The sequence below is a fragment of the Dermacentor variabilis genome, unplaced genomic scaffold (genome assembly GCF_050947875.1).
Source record: "Dermacentor variabilis isolate Ectoservices unplaced genomic scaffold, ASM5094787v1 scaffold_16, whole genome shotgun sequence".
NCBI classification, from domain to species: domain Eukaryota; kingdom Metazoa; phylum Arthropoda; class Arachnida; order Ixodida; family Ixodidae; genus Dermacentor; species Dermacentor variabilis.
In genome coordinates this window covers 5,035,592-5,052,493 of record NW_027460324.1, presented here as the reverse complement: position 1 = coordinate 5,052,493, position 16,902 = coordinate 5,035,592, and the positions used below count along the sequence as shown (strand labels likewise).

The window sequence follows — 16,902 nt, the reverse complement described above, 5'->3', positions numbered from 1 at the left end:
AATATGCCATCTTGCAGCACGAGCATATGCAAACTGGGTGAAGGTGGTAGGTCCGTCAGGCTGAGAATGATGTCTCTCAGGTAAGGGTATCATTGTTAGCGTCAAGGGTAGCGTCACCAAATGCGGTAAGCGGGAGGATGCAGGCTGACTCGCCGGTCTCACACTGGTCTGGTGGGTCTACTGGATGACATCACAAGCAATTAACATCCTTATGGAATCGGCCTTTCTTATACACCACTGTGTAAGAGTACTCTTCGAGCCATAGAGCCCACCGACCAAGATGTCCAGCTGGATCTATTAAAGATGAAAGTCACCATGGGGCGTGGTGATCTGTGATAACCGTGAAAGGTCATCCATAGAGGTGGAAGTGAAATTTACTGACTGCCCAAATGAGGGCGAGGCATTCCCGTTCAGTGACCGAAAGTGGTTGACTTTCGGCAGCAGCAGTTGCGGTTGCGAGCAAGTCGCTAATCTACTCCTTCTTTTGCCACAGGACAGCATATGTGGAACAATCTATGAGCCGAAGAAAGGAAAGGCTATCACCTCTGCACGTGTGGTGCCCAGCTGACCACCTCGTCACAACAGTGACTGGTCTGCTGTGTCTGCCCTCTACCGGCCAAGTTCCAACATATAAGCAGGCATTGTTGGCGTTGTCTCCCACATTTGGCAGCAACGATTGCGGTTGCGAGCAAGTCGGTAATCTACTCCTACTTTTGTCACAGGTTGGCCTTTTCTTTTTTCCTTTGCTTTCCAACCATATTTTTCTGTGTGTATATCGCTGCCGCTGCTGCCAAATTGGGTGCTGTTTACACAATGCTGACCAATGCTGAGTTGGCAAAAGATATGGACGCTTTGCGCGATGAGGTTGGTGTGATGCATGCCAGCTTTAACATGTTTAATTAACTTTTTGAGATGGTTAAGAAGCAGAATACTGATCTTGCTGTTGAAAACAGGGCTCTGTAAGATGAGGAACAGTTGCGGGCACGGCACGCATGCAAGCATGGTTTCTAATGTGTTTGTATTTGCTTGTCTGCAGGTCCCTTTTCTTGTCACCGCCACAAATTCAAGTGCAATCACCACACACTGCAAGCCGGCGCATCAATTGCTGTAACCAAATCATCTGGATCTACAGCAGATGCAGCTACTAGGCACTAGTGACGGCGATACGTATATCGGAAGCATCGACCAATCATCGACGACCAAGTCATGGACCGATCCCTACATAAACTGCCTCCCGGACCCCCACGGACTCAGTTGCGGGCAAGGCACGCATGCAAGCATGGTTTCCAATGTGTTTGTATTTGCTTGTCTGCAGGTGAGACACGACACTTCCTCACGTAGAAGTAATCATTTGTCACTGATCATCGTGCCGTGCCCCTGCACTGTAGCACTGCTTGTGTGATTGTCTCAAGCTTATCACAAATGGTGATGCCGAGTTGAATCCGGGCCCCGGTTTGACCACAGATGAAAAACTTGAACAGATTTTATAAACATTGAAAGACCAGACCAAGACGTTAAGTGACAATAAATATGATCAAAGAGCAGTTCAAAAAGAAGTGAAAGTAAATGGTGCCGCCATAAAACTTATTGAAGACCACTTAGCTAAACTTGAGTCTTCTAAACTTGATGAAAAACAGCAGACGATGTCTCGTCTGAATGAAACAGTCACAGTGCTAACTAGAAAAGTTGACGATTTGGAAAATCGCCAGCGCCACAATAACCTTATCATCTTCGGTTTGGCTGAACAAGACGATGAAACACAGGCAGATTTATCAAAGCTGATGCAGGACAAAATATTTTCTGTGATTGGTACTTCTCCCCGCAGTATTGAGCGCACGCACCATCTTGGAAAAAACGCAGCCAAAAGCATGAGCAGTTATTTTCCGGCTGTATGACTTCAAGGAAAAACAGGAAATTATGCACAATTGTCCCAAATTGAAAGGCATGAACGTTTCGATAAGCGATGACTTCTCAAAGAGCGTGGCGAACAGCAGAAAGTGCCTATGGGAAAGCGCTAAAAATGAGAAGTCGAGTGGAAAGCGAGTGCGCGTAACTTATGACAGGCTTTATGTGGACGGCAAGGCGTATTACTGAGATGATGACACTTCCACATGTAGGCCCTGTCGGGAGCCGCGTCATCATGACAAAAATAGTAACATAGGCGGCAGAGAAAAGCCCTACGATAGGGGAAACAGCTCTGACAGCAGTGAAGAGTGTCCCTGACAGACTAGTAGTTTTAAACGCCAATGCACGGACATATGCAACAAATCTTCTCTTTTGGAAGCTGTCCTCTTGGAACATGAACCGGATGTCGTAATTGTAACTGAAACCTGGTTAAATAAATCAATCGACAGTGCTGATTTCCTTCCTCCGAACTATATGGCTTGTCGCAAAGACCGAGGATCCAGAGGAGGAGGTGTTGCTATTGTTTATAAAACTTCAATGGTCTTCGTTGAAATTTCATCCCCTCCAGAACTGGAGTGTATTGTGGGTATCACAGAGATCGGTGGTCTGCATTTTGTAATTGTTGCAGTATATCGCTCCCCTGGCACCATCGAAGAATACATGCTATTGCTCAATGACTTCTTACTTGAAAAGTTTGGCAACAGCAACTGTAAGATTATAATGGCCGGAGATTTTAATTTACCGAATATTGACTGGGTATATAATCAGGAACATCAAAATGATCAGGCCGTGTCTCGTGTTCTTCTGAATCTGACTTTTCTCTTGACTTAACACAAATAGTAACTATGCCCACACGAACCCGCGATTAAGAAGAATCACTACTTGATTTGGTGTTTTTAAGCAGATCTGTCACACAGTTCAAGTACTGGTCTGAAGTCTTAGAAGGGATTTCTGACCACAAAATGGTGATCACGTATGTCTCTACCAAACATAACCGAGCAGAAAAGAATAAGACTTTGCTAATCTCCGATTTCTCCAAAGCAGATGATGTTGCAGTATTGGACCATTTAGAGGAAGGTTATGATGATTTCAGCCATTTTATTTCGCTAAATACTACATCAGTAAATAATGCTTGGGAGAAGTTTAAAAGTGTGGCATTGGAATCAATAGAACTATTTGTTCCTAAGCGCCCCAAGAAAGTTAACAGAAAGAACCCATAGATTACACGAAAAATAATTCATAAAAAGCGTCTCGTGAAACGAATGAGGTCTAGAAAATTTTTGTCTACAAGATCATGTCATTGTTCTCATTCCATTTCACAGGAACTTAACATGGAAATTATTAAAGCGAAACATCGTTTCATGAATGAAACACTTACCAATTTCATTATATCCTCTCCGGGAAAATTTTGGAGGTACATTTCAGGGCCCAAATCCGGCATTCAATTTCTGACAAGTGAAAATAAGTTTATCACGAACAGCTCTGAAATGGCTTGCCTCTTCAATGAATATTTTGAATCGGTCTTCACATGGGATGATGCTTCTACACCAGAAAGACTGCATTCCATTAGGCACTGTATATCTGAAACAACTATTAGACAATACGGCATCTTGAACCTGCTCCTTAAACTAGATGAGAAAAAATGTCCTGGCCCTGATCAAATTCCCAATGCTTTTTTACAGAGATATGCCGAGTGGTGCTCATGTTTCCTTTCAGATATCTACACTAAATCTCTTGAATCTGGCGACGTTCCGAGAGACTGCAGGCGGGCTAAGGTAGTACCGATTCACAAAAAAGGTTCCAAACATGATGTCACTAATTACCGACCAATTTCTTTGACAAGTACATGTTTCAAAACGCTAGAGCACATCTTAACTACCCATCTAACTAAACTTGTGGAAGAAAACAACATTTTGGGTAAAAACCAGCATGGCTTTCGCCGAGGGTACTCCACAGTCACTATTCTCACTGAAGTTACACATGAAATCTGTCAATGTATTGATGGAAGGGGTCAAATAGATATTATCTTTATAGATTTCCGCAAAGCATTTGACAGAATATACGATAGAAAGCTGCTTATGAAGCTGTCTCATTTCTTAGGTAATACTGAGCTATTAAAATGGATTGAGGCATATTTGTCAGAAAGGAAACAATTTGTTTCATTAAATTCTGTTTGCAGTACCAATAAATCAGTTCGATCGGGTGTGCCACAAGGATATGCTATAGGCCCTTTACTTTTTTCCATTTATATTAGTGATGCGGGAGCAAGTTTTTCACCACAAATAGCCATCAAGCATTATGCAGATGATAACATTAAATACGCTAAAATATGCACTCCTAATGATCAACAGGAGCTTAGTAACCATCTACAAAAAGTCACTCTCTTGTGTGACGAGTGGCAAATGGGATTGAATGCATCAAAGACTGTTTGTATGCGTATGACGCGTAAAAAAGATCCTTTAATTTTTGCCTGCAGCATTAATGGAACCGAATTAGCTGAGGTTAAGGAATTTAAATACCTAGGAATTCATCTCGCACATGATTTGAACAGGTCAGTACATGTCGACAACATCTGTAATAAGGCCGCGTGTAAACTTTGGTCATTACGGTGAAAACTTCATGACGCCACCCCAGAGGTAAAAACAATGGCCTACAAAATGACTATACTTCCTGTACTGACTTATGCAAGTCATGTTTGGGCGCCGTACACTCAACAAAACATACTAACATGTGAGCGCGTACAAGACAGGGCCTTGAGGTTTATTTTTAACACATAAGCTAGAACCCAATCCGTCACCGAACTTAGAAATAAGAGCTGGCCTCATGACTGTCAAGCAGAAAATGCAGCTTAACAGGCTGACATTCTTTTTTCACGTATTAAGTGGAGACTATAAAGTAGACTTAGAAAAACCCATCACATTAGAGAGACCTGCTAACCCCAGAACAAAGCATTTAAAACATATTAAACCACTTAATTATAGAACAGAATCATTCAAAAATTTGTTCCTGGTTCGAAGCATAGACGATTAAAACAACTTGCCACATGATATAGTAGAATGTATTGATTTACAATCTTTTGTAAAGGCTGTTACCAATTATTTGTGAACGGTTGAGAATACGTTGTACTGTTAGCTCTTTGTCAGTTGCAGTTGTTTCAGCACATTACTTTTTCGTTAGACCTATAAAGTGCTATAACGTGTTAATTGTAACTCATGTTGTTTATTGCTTCATATTTGTTTATTTGCTGTGCCTTCCTATCCTGATTGCTTTCTATTGAATTGTTTAAACATGTACTATGTACCTTGGGACTGCTTTCTATTGAATTGTTTAAACATCTACTTTGTCCAGTTTGATGACAGCAATGTAACTGCAACTCCTGTCTTGGCTTGTGATGACAGTATGAATAAATAAAAAATAAAAAGAATGGCCACTTGGCACGCAGGGTTTCTGAAGTGGAACAGTACTCCCGACTAAATAATGTAGAAATAAAAGGTGTCCCTGCAACCAAAGGTGAAAGCTGTCTTGCGGTTGTCCAGTTTATGAACAGTCTTGTTCAGTCTATTGCTTCTTTAATTACTTCTCCAACCAGATGTGACATGGCAGGATCTAATACGTTAATTGAGCACATATTAACCAACTTTACTACAGATTATACAGCAGGATTTATCGAGCACAGCATAACCGACCACTACCTTATATTTTTGACTTTAGGTACAGAAAATTCTAAATCGACTGAAAAGAAAAAGAAAGTACATTTTGACTCTCAAAAATTTATCTCTATGATACAGTCAAATGACTGGACCGCAGTACTCTGTGAATCTTGCGCTGAAGAGGCTTATCAGTTGATCTTGGGTGAAGTTACAAGCTGAATTTATCAATGCACTACAGTCGAATCCGACTATATCGAACCCGTTCACATAGAATTATTCTATATATAGAACAATTTCTGGTCACGGTATAGTTACAATGAGTATATACAGCAAAAATTACGCTTACATCGAACAAAAATAGCTGCGACTCCCTATATATCGAACGTCAAGCGGCGGAAAAGTGCCCCCAGAAGTTGGCTTTCCCTCGCGGTAGCGGAGAAACCCGGTGGCGCGGCTTCATGCAACCACTCTCCCTACCGTGACTGCGCTGCCTCGGGCTGCTCGGGCGCGCTGTCGACACCCCCCTGCAAAAAATTATCCTGGCCCACCTGCAGCGCTTGCTCAGACAGCCTTGTGCTCTCGTCGTGAAAGATGGCGAAAGTGTGAGTTGTGTCGCAGCTTTTCTGGTTCATTGTGTTTGTGCCTTGTGGGCCTTCTCCCGCAGTGTTGCCATGACGAAGCGGCAGAATTCACCTTTCGTCGTGAAGCTCGAAATCATAAATCGGGTTGCACACGATGAGAAGTCGGACGTCCCCGCAGCGTGCGAGATTCCGAGGAGCACTCTCGGCACGATTAGGGCTAAAGCGGCAAAACTCGGGACCCGGTGCCCGTGGCGCCCGACGCGTAGGCACGGCCATGTAGAAGTGGTTCTTCATATGTGCCGGCTTCCATGTGTTTGGTGATGACTGTAAATTCTGATGAATGCAACGAAGCCGTTGCCGGTGTTGTCGAAGTTTGGAGCGAGCTGTCAGAATTTCCGGAAGCTGTTGCCGCATCAATGGTGGACGAGTTTGAGTGCAGATGATGGTGTCGCGACCACGGGAGAGCCCCAAAATGAAGACTACATCGCCAACATCATACCGAGCACAAATAAAAGTGGGCACAATGAGGAAAGCAACAACGGTCCTTTGCCCACATCCTCCGAAGTGACTGGTACACTCACACTAGTCCGGTGCTTCTGAGCGAATGCTGAAGGTTGCGGCATCAGCTGCTCAGACTCCTTTTGAAAATGTGGGGAAGTGCACGCGTCACAGGCAGTGAAATTGCACAAGCAGAAGAAAATGCAGGACTAACTTATATGAAACTAAGCTAGTTTTATCAATAAAGTGACATTACAATTGGTATGTGCTTTTATGACATCAATTATTTAGCAGGCTTATATCGAATTATGCTCTATATTGAACTGATAGGCGTATTTTTGTGAGTTCGATATAACTGGGTTCGACTGTACTACATCTATCATAACTCGATTTTTCAGTTCCCCTCGAAAAACTTGGGTCACGAGAGCGCTACTTCGATGTATCTTGAAGAAAAATCGGCTCCACAAAAGGGTAATTTGTGAGCCATTTAACTGTGAACTTAAATCTCGTTTCAAAAAATATTCTAACACACTTGCAGCCACACTTAAATGTGCCAAACGAGATTACTTTCAGAACATGATTTTGAATAATGGCAATAATACGAAGCGCAACTGGCAGGTCATCAACGAATTCTTAAATAATAAATGTTGTGAGCATTTAACAAAAATAAAAACTGAGACACAAACATACTGCTACCAAGCTGATACCGTGAATGCCTTCAGTGAGTATTTTAGTAGTACTTGCAATTCTCAAACAGATCCCCCATTACCGACATTGCCTCGTCATCTTCACTCTTTCTACTTGCGACCTACAAATGCAAAGGAAGTTCTTCATGTTATATCTTCACTTAGGTCTACTGGACCTGGCCTAGACTCTGTTCCCCCATCTCATATCAAGTTAGTTTCTAATGAACTGTCTCCTATCATAGCAGATACTGTTAACAAAATGTTCAAAGCAGGCGTATTTCCCAATTCTCTGAAAGTTGGTAAAATAACACTTGTTTACCAAAAAGGCAATCGTGAACTTCTGAATAACTACAGGCCTATTTGTATTCTTTCATTTTTCAAAATAACTGAACGACTAGTTATTACATGTTTATCCTCCTACCTAGTAAAATTTAATCTCCTATCACCTAAACAGTATGGCTTTTGGCGGGGTTGCTCAACTGAGCTTGTGCTTCTAACCTTCACGGATAAAGTCAAGAAGGTAATCGACCAAGGCTTTCTGGTTGGAAGTGTATTTATAGAGTTAACAAAAGCTTTTGACATTATTATTCACAAAATTCTATTATATAAACTTGAATCTTACGGCATAACTGGCCTGCCACTTCAGCTTATTTCTAGCTACCTAACTAATCGTACTCAAGTTGCTCAGATTGACGGCAAACTCTCACCTGCTACAAATATATATCAAGGTGTTTCTCAGGGCTCGATCCTTGGCCCACTGCTGTTTCTACTATTTATTAACGACCTACCTAATACTCTGACCACTACGAACTGTATATTATATGCAGACGGCACGACTATTTTTACTTGCGTTAATAATGTAGATGAGCTACAGCGAAATGTTAACGTTGATCTGCATAAGAGAACTTCCTGGCGTTGAAAGAATATGTTGTGCATCAATCCACTAAAAACAGCTTTCTTTTTGTTTTTCATTCCTTCCCGACACTAATTTCAAAATCTATATCTGTATGTCTTGAAAACAACTTAATACCAATATCGATAGCGTAAAGTATCTTGGCGTAGTTTTACACAGGCATCCGAAATTCAATCTTCATGCACAGTCACTTGTCCGTAAGATTTTCTTTTTGGGAATAAGCACCATAATCAAAACCCACTCATATTTTCAGCCGCACATTATCCATTCCCTTTATCATGCACATATTCACAGTCATTTATTTTACTGCGTACCAGCCTAGGGAAACACATCCCTCGCTCACCTCAGCCAACCTCAATGCCTGCAGAATCAGGCGTTTCGTCTCATGACTTTCAGCCATTTCCTATCCAATGCAATGCCACTTTATTGCAACTTAAACCTACATCCTCTTTATATAAGCTCTTTCAGTTCAAGTTAACAATCATGAGCTATAAGTTATTTCGTAATATTGCACATATAGATAGCTTTGTTATTGAAACTTTTGTAAATACTAACACTAATAGGTTCTCTGAACTCGATAATCGTCTTTCAGGTAAAGTGCGCACAAAGTATGGTAAGTTCACTACCACATTTGCGGGAATAAAACTGTGGAATTCTATTTCACATACCATTAAATCATCCCCCACAGAGCATATATTCAAGAACCAAGTTAAGAAATATTTTATGCAGCAACTCTCTTCATCCTAACAACTGACTTTTGTGATTGTAATCATAATTGACTTAGCTATTATACTACATGGTATATTACTCCTATTCTTGTTGTATTGTAAATTTGCATTGCTTGTTCACCACAGAAGTATTCTTTGCAATTTTTGTCTTACTAAATAGCTTTATATTTTCTTGTTTTTTTGCACTCTTCCTTATTTTATCACATTGTCTGTAAAGTCACTGTAACCAATGCTTGATCTGTACTCGCTTTTTTTTTTCATTTTGTTAATGTATGGGAGTCCCCCTGACAGTTTATAACTTTGGGGCTCCCTGTGTAGTGCTAATTTTCTATACAATTCCTTATAAAACTGACATCGCTGATGAATAAAACGTGAACTTGAAGTTGAGTAATTGCATTCGGCTGGTGACAGAAGACGGCTGGCGTCTGCAATGACATGGTCGCAAATGTGCTGTCGTTGTGCCAAAACAGCGCTGATACTGTGGCCACTAGTGTCGGTGTGAACCTCTTTTGGGACGGAGATGTCAAAGTGGCCGAGAATCAGTGGCGACGTGAGTCGCGTCTTCAGCTCAGCGAATGCACTAGCTTGGTCGGGACCCCAGACAAAAGTCACGTCTTTCTTAAGAAGTTCCGTTAGAGGGCGCGCGATGCCAGCAAAATTTCGCACAAATCTGCGGAAGTAGGAGCAGAGAGGCATACAAAGCTTCGAACATCAGTTACGCAGGTTGGCACAAGGAAATCCTTGACCAGACAAACTTTCTCCAGATCGGAACGAACACTGGAATATAGTCGACGAGATGTCTGAGCACAGTAAGCTGCCAGCGGCAGAAGTGACATTTCGTGGAATTGAGCTGCAGTCTCACCATGTGGAACACTGAAAGAACTGTCAAGAGATGCTTGAGGTGTGTGTCGAAAGTAGGCAAGAAGACAATGACATCATCGAGGTAGCACAAGCAGAATGACCACTTTAAGCCGTGAAGGAGGGTGTCCATCATTCGTTCGAATGAGGCGGGAGCATTGCATAGCCCGAACGGCATCACCTTAAACTGATAGAGCCTACCAGGTGTAATAAATGCCGTCTTTTCATGATCCATGTTGTCAACTGCAATCTGCCAATACCTGGAATGAAGGTCTATCGAAGAAAAATAGTTGAAACCCCTGAGACAGTCAAGGGCATCACCTATCCGAGGTAGGGGGTACACATCCTTTTGGGTACTTGGTAAGGTTCCGGTAGTCGATACATAAGTGCCAGCAGTTGTCCTTCTTTGTAACGAGCATGACAGGTGATGCCCATGGGCTTGAAGAAGGTTCGGTGATATCACGGGCAAGGATTTTCTCAACTTCCTTTTGTATAACTTGGCGCTCAATGGAGGGACACAATAAGGACGTCGGTGTATGGGTTTGGTATCTCCTGTGCGAATCCAATGCTTGAAAACTGTTATTTGGCTCAGTGGTCAGTCACTGAGATAAAAAATGTCCTGGTACGACATGAGCAGGCCCCGAAGCATGTGTACGCGTTCGGCCAGAAGGTCAGTTGCGATCATCTTCATTATGTTATCTAACATTGTGGGGTTCGAATCAATAGCAGCAGGAGGCGGTGCAGTAGGATCAGTGAAGACAGAAACATGATAGTTGGAGGCTGGAGCTAGAGTTGCAAGAGCGATACCCTAAGGTATCACTTGAGGACATAGTCCAAAATTCACAATAGGGAGACATGCGGCATCGCCCTTTATACTGATGATCAAGTGCAGGAACATGACATTCCGCGAACAGAGGACGGTAGCGTTGGGCGACACGATGTAATCACCGTCACCTACTGGAGGACCAGCAGAGACGTAGATGTATGTCACGGCTAGATGTGGCAGACGAATGTAATCGGCGGAACACAGCCGACGCAGCACGGGATTAGAAGGCTCAATGGCATGAGGTAAGGCAAGCTGGATAAGTCCTGCAGAGCAGTCAATAAAAGATGAATTCGCCAAGAGAAAGTCAAGTCCTAATATGATTGCATGTGGGCACTGATCCAGGACATAAAACAAAGCTGAAGTGTACGTGGCGTCTGGCAACAGTGACACAGGCGGTACACAACCCGGAACCAGCCGTTGTCGTACCATCGGCTACGCAGACTACAGCAATCAGAGCAGGGGTAACAACTTTCTTCAAACGAGTACAAAAGGTTTGAGTTGATGACCAATATGTGGGCGCCAGTGTCAATGAGTGCGATGACAGTTGTACCGTCCACGTCTACATTGATGAGGTTGTTATGTCCAGGTAGTGCAAGCAGAGGAATTTCCGGTCAGGTCGTTGTGGGAGGCTGACCTCTCGAAGCTGTGCCCATCAGTTTTCTGATGAGCGGCGGGAATATGAGGGAGAAGGAGAATGATGATGCAGAGGTGAGCGGGGCAGGTGTCGGGATGGCGAAGGGGAGTGGTTTGCTCATGCTGGCCATGATGGTGGAGTGTTGTTGTCGTCGTTGCGTATCGGCACTCGGGAACTACCACCTGGATGTTGGATGTTTCAATAGTTCGGCCAAGGCTGCGAGTTCCAAGCACTACGACAATGGCAGGAAATGTGTCCAACGTGTCCACAACAGAAGCAGATAAGCCTGTCATTGAATGTGCGCCATTCTGCAGAATTCTGATAATGGGGGTGAACAGATGGGCTTCTGTATAACTCAGGTGTGGCAGGTGGACGGTGGTCAGGTCAGTTGCCTGGGCAAAGTGTCTGTAATCCTGTGTTTGCTAGTTCTTGACGCACAACGATTTGGATAACGGAAATGGTTGCATGGGACTCGTCGGGGTTACGCACCTGAAGGGTAACTGGGGAGGCAGCTTCAATCTTGCGGCGAATGATGCGCACAATATTGTTGGATGTAGCAGGAATGGGTGGAACGGGTGGGAGAAGGAGGTCCTCGCAGGTGGACGTCGCAGCCGTGTTCGGAAGACGTGTGAAGTTCAGAGCAATGCAGCGACTTTTTGTGTCTTCAAAGCATTTGCATTTATTGATGACGTCTTACACTGTGGATGAGTTCTTAAAAACCAGGAGTGTAAACGCGTCATCCGCGATACCTTTGAGGATATGCGCAACCTTTTCCATTTCCAGCATCTTCTCATTGACTTTGTGACAAAGTGCGAGCACATCCTGGATGTATGCCACACAGGACTTGGTGCAAGTCTGAGCTAGGCATGCAAGTTCTTTCTGCGCAGCACCACGGCGTCTGATGGGCTTGCCGAAAAGATCGATGAGCTTTTGTTTACATGCCTCCCAGCTGGTACGTTCCTGTTTCTGGTTCAGAAACCACACTTGTGCCGTGCCCGCCAGGTAAAATATGATGTTCGCTAGCATCAGAGTCGGGTCCCAGTTGTTGCTCGTGTTCACCCATTCGTACAGCTGAAGCCAATCTTTGACGTCGGTGCTGTCAGAGCTGGAAAAGGTACCTGGATCATGCGGTTGTGTGAAGACGACGGGGTGGTTGGTGGCTGATGGTTGAGGCACGGTTGGCGAGCTGCTTGAAGCATCCTCGTCTCCGCTTGCGCTGACATTGTAGATGCCACCAAGGAGCGTCCGCTGCGTAAATCTGTCTTGAGACTTGAAAAACCCGCACTCTCTACCAAAATTTTATGGAGAGAAAAGACGCTTGACAATACCATATTTACTAGTGTAATGATCGCACCCCTGAATTTTGTCGTCAAAATTCTATTTTTTTTATTCTTCGTGTAATGATCGCACCCCGAACTTGCTGCAGCGATATGTCGTGTGCCAAGTTTAGCCAATAATTATCGCTCTTACCATCTGTCGAATGCTATGCGAAGGACTCTTCAAGACAAACCAAGTGGTCTGCACGTACCAAACATTCTTAAGCAGATGCCCCATTTGATTCCTTTCATCACTTTCCGCACTTCCATGACAAAAAAAAAAAAAAGCTACAATCACACTTGCCTTTATTATGTGTAGGCTTTATAATGGTTGTGGTGAACAACAACAACAAAAAAAAGCGCCTTTTGATTCTCGCCTGCACTCGTGGGCACGCAACAAACCGCGAACGGCAATTATAGCAGCCACGTTTATACTGATACGTTAAATGTGTACCCTATTCATACGCCGATGCTAGTAACACAGCTAAGATATTCGCCCACCCTTAGCAGAAACGTGCCGTATTAGGATAGTAGTGAAGACAAATACCGCAGTTTTCGCAGCATGCCTGCCATGTGTTTCTATGTCACTGGCAGCTAAGTGCACCCATCTGTTTATGTTCCCTCAAAGTGGACATGGCTATGTTATTGCCGCAAACTTGCTGATATTAACGATATTATTCATTACCGATGCGGAAGAAACTGTTTCAATGCACGTAATGTACTCACGAGAAGAAAAAAATATCGCGTTCTGCGCATTCGGCTTGCTCCGCCGGCCGCCATTTTTGCTTTGGTGTCCCGCACTACATACAGCGGCAGCCGCCTATTTGTTGACCCGCTGTCATCCCGCAGCAAACGCGAAATGAAAAAATATATATATACTTTTTTTTTCGGGAAATTTAATCCGCTTAATGATCACACCCCTGAATTTGCGTCAATTTTCTTGACAAAAAAGTGTGATCATTATGTGAGTAAATACGGTATATTTACAAGATATATATACAACGGGCAGAAGACATGCATACAAGACAGAGCCCATGCCCGCAACTATCGGCAATCGCCGTCTTCGTCAGTCCTCTCATCATCGTTTGCTACTGCAGCACCTCGTAGCAATATATACACGGTGTCTCACATAGCTTGAGCCAAGAATTTAAAATGAAAGAAGCGTCCGAAGCGAATTGAACCGAATGTATACTATTCGCAATAGTCTATAGTAACTCAGACAACTGCTTGTTTTCGCTATAACTTACTAAATAATTAAGTTTAATTACCCAACTTTTTAATTATTGGCTGAGGACTCCAAGTATGATATGCAGGTTTCTAGAGCACCTTCAGAAACCACCAATCAAGTTGTTTCCTTTGAGATCCGTCTCGCGTAGTCCTTTTTTTCCGGGTTGCAAAGAAAGCCTGCAAAATAAGAGAAAAGCCATGTGACGGAGTGTTAACGCAGTGGTATCGTGCTGCTTTCAAACGTGCGTTTGGTGAACAAGGTCGGCTGCATCGTGACTGGCGACGTAGAGGCAGGGCGTTCTTTATCTCATCGGCAGCGTTTGGCCAGCAGCATGCATTTTCGCTGTCATCCGACAGGAGCCGACCTTGTTCAACGAGCACACGCTTGGGAGCAGCATGATACCACTGCACAAACACTCCGTCACGTGGCTTTTTTCTTATTTTGCAGGCTTTCTGTGCAACCCAGAAAGAAAGGACTACGCGAGACGTATCGTAAAGGAAACAACTCGATTGGTGGTTTCTGAAGGTGCTCTACAAATCTGCGTATCATACTTGGGGTACTCAGCCAATAATTAAAAAGTTGAATAATTAAGCTTAATTAATTATTGAGTTATGCGGAAAACAAAAAATTGTCTGAGTTACTATAGGCTATTGCGAATAGTATGTGCTCGGTTAAATTCGCTTCCGACACTCCTTTTATTTTTAAATTCTTGGCTCAAATTATGTGGGACACTCTGTATATCTTTTACTGCACGTCAGGAATAATTTCGCTTTGTTTGTTCTCTACTGTCCTCAAGATCTAACTTTGAGTGTAACCTCACAATGCAACTGATTCCCTCCAGCGTTTGAGGGGGGGGGGTGAGCCCTCTATCGTCACAACGTGCTATGGCCTCTTGTCCCTCCGCAGGGTGGATGCCAGTGTGCTGATGAACTCTCGGCTCAATGTACAGAATGCCCGATTCCAAAGCCAAATAACCAAGGTTCGTTTCCACACTTGACCGATGGCGCACATAGAATGTTCTTTGGTTTGTTTTGTTACCTTAAAAGCAGTGGCAAATTATTTTCTGTGAGACTATGCAAGATTTGTGAGAGAAATGAAACTGCGATAGGTTGGAGTTCTGAAATGGCGTGACAGATAGACTGATTGAGGCTGAAGTGTGCCTGATGCCACCTGCCCACACTTCACATTTCAAAACCGATCTGGTGCGGGAACTGTATGTAGCTGAGATGGCTATCGAACAACTGTGCAGCTTATCAACTGAGCTAGAAAGGAGTGTGGTATACAGAAGGGCCAGGCTAATCTAAGTAACAAGTTAGAACACTTAAATATTGAGAGAATCTGGCAACACAATGTTCTTTCACAAAACTCTTTGCAACGTCTAAACTTCCACAGAAACTGTTAGGTCAATACACTCATGCTTTTATTACCTGCCTCAAAATATTGATCACATTGGACTAGCGTTATCATACGCTAGCCCACAGATAAATCAGTAAAATGAGTGATGTTATCTGATGGTGTCTTCGGTAAAAATCCTAGATGAAGGTGAACCAGCTTCAAAGTTTTCTTTTCAGAGAACTGACTGCACCCTCATGCTACCTTTAGAATGTTAGTCACCTTCTCATGACCCTCTGTACAATTTGTAGGTGGCAGCACTCAAGTTGAAGCCATGTCTTATGACCAGCAATAGAAGGTCTTCAAAACAGGTGTGACATTTCATTAAGCATTGTTTCTGGCAACCACACTCTTGCATCAATGCCTTGATATCCTGATACCAGCAGGTCTCCTTGGAGGTGGTGGCTGACTATCCAGGCTTTTGATATTTTGAATTCAGTTCAGTAGAACAAACTGAATTTTTGTGTATCTATGCTTATATGCAGTTCATTCTGCTTGTTTTTAGGTGAACAGTGGTTTGACATTAACCCTATGAGGGTCGATTTTTTTCGCCATATGCGACCACCCAGGGTCGATTTTTTTATTTCAGATTTCAATTCTTCTTAGGGACTTATTTCGAAAAAAATTTACAGCAATTTTTCTAGGGTGACCGTAAAGTGAGAAAAAAATATTTTGCGTTGGTATATATGTACTCTTCATTCATGAATAACAAAAATAAAAAAGGAAATGAACTTATAAGAACTAAAAATTTGATGCATTTTTATACACACAGTTCAAGGCCTTGAAAATGCGGACACAAGATTGTTTTGCAAGATTCAAATGTTGCTGCTCTTACACTAATATGTAAATCCATAGCGTAATCGAACTGCACTCAAGAAAGCTGTGTGGTTGTGTGCCCGTCAAAAAAGCACAACGTGTGACAATTTCCGCTAATCTTCATCTTATCGCCAACCAGAGGCAATTAGTTTTCGCGAGAGTCAAAAAAAAGAAGCAATGGAAGCGCATGCACGGCGGCATCCTTGCTATGCACACCCCTGTGAGCACTGAACGAGCGAGAAAGAGGTGGTCACCTTTTGAGCGATTAGTAACGAGATAGCCATAAGTTTTGCAAGTGCAAGACGCCAAAACCGCCCGCAAAAAGAAAACCAGAACCGCCACCCGCCCGCGCGCGTGCCAATGCGCGAGCGGTACTATATAGACATGCGGAAGCGAACTAGCGCTAAAACAAACCATGCAACAAAAACTGAGAGAGGGAGCGCGCGACAAAATTTTCCTGTATTCCCACATAGTGGCAGCACATGACAGAAAAGAAAAAGTTAGGAAATTGGCGCGCTTTTTAAACGTACAGACGGCGGCGTAAATATATGGCATCGACCATTTTCGTACTTGTTCGCGGCGCCGTACATTTACGTCAATGACCCTGAAAGGGTTAAGTCAAAAGCTTCATTATAAATATTATGATGCAATACATTGTTAAAACAGTATCATACCACTATCTGCAAGACCATGGAAAAGTTGGTGCACACTCTGAACTTTGTCACAGTGTTACAAGCTTTGACAGATTTTAACAAAAATATAATGCTGGGATATAACTTCCTAACCTATTTTACTACCGCAAGCATGCCATGGATATTCATATCAAAACTTGACCTGCTTTTAAAAACTAAGTCCCATTGGTTTCCGTCAC

At 43.1% G+C, this 16,902-nt stretch overlaps 1 protein-coding gene across 1 annotated transcript in view; it reads right to left on the bottom strand.

The window, feature by feature from the left end:
* The window catches only part of LOC142568039 (1-phosphatidylinositol 4,5-bisphosphate phosphodiesterase-like), a 272,674-nt gene that overhangs the window by 83,851 nt on the left and 171,921 nt on the right, over positions 1-16,902 (bottom strand). The gene's annotated exons all lie outside the window — the stretch shown is intronic.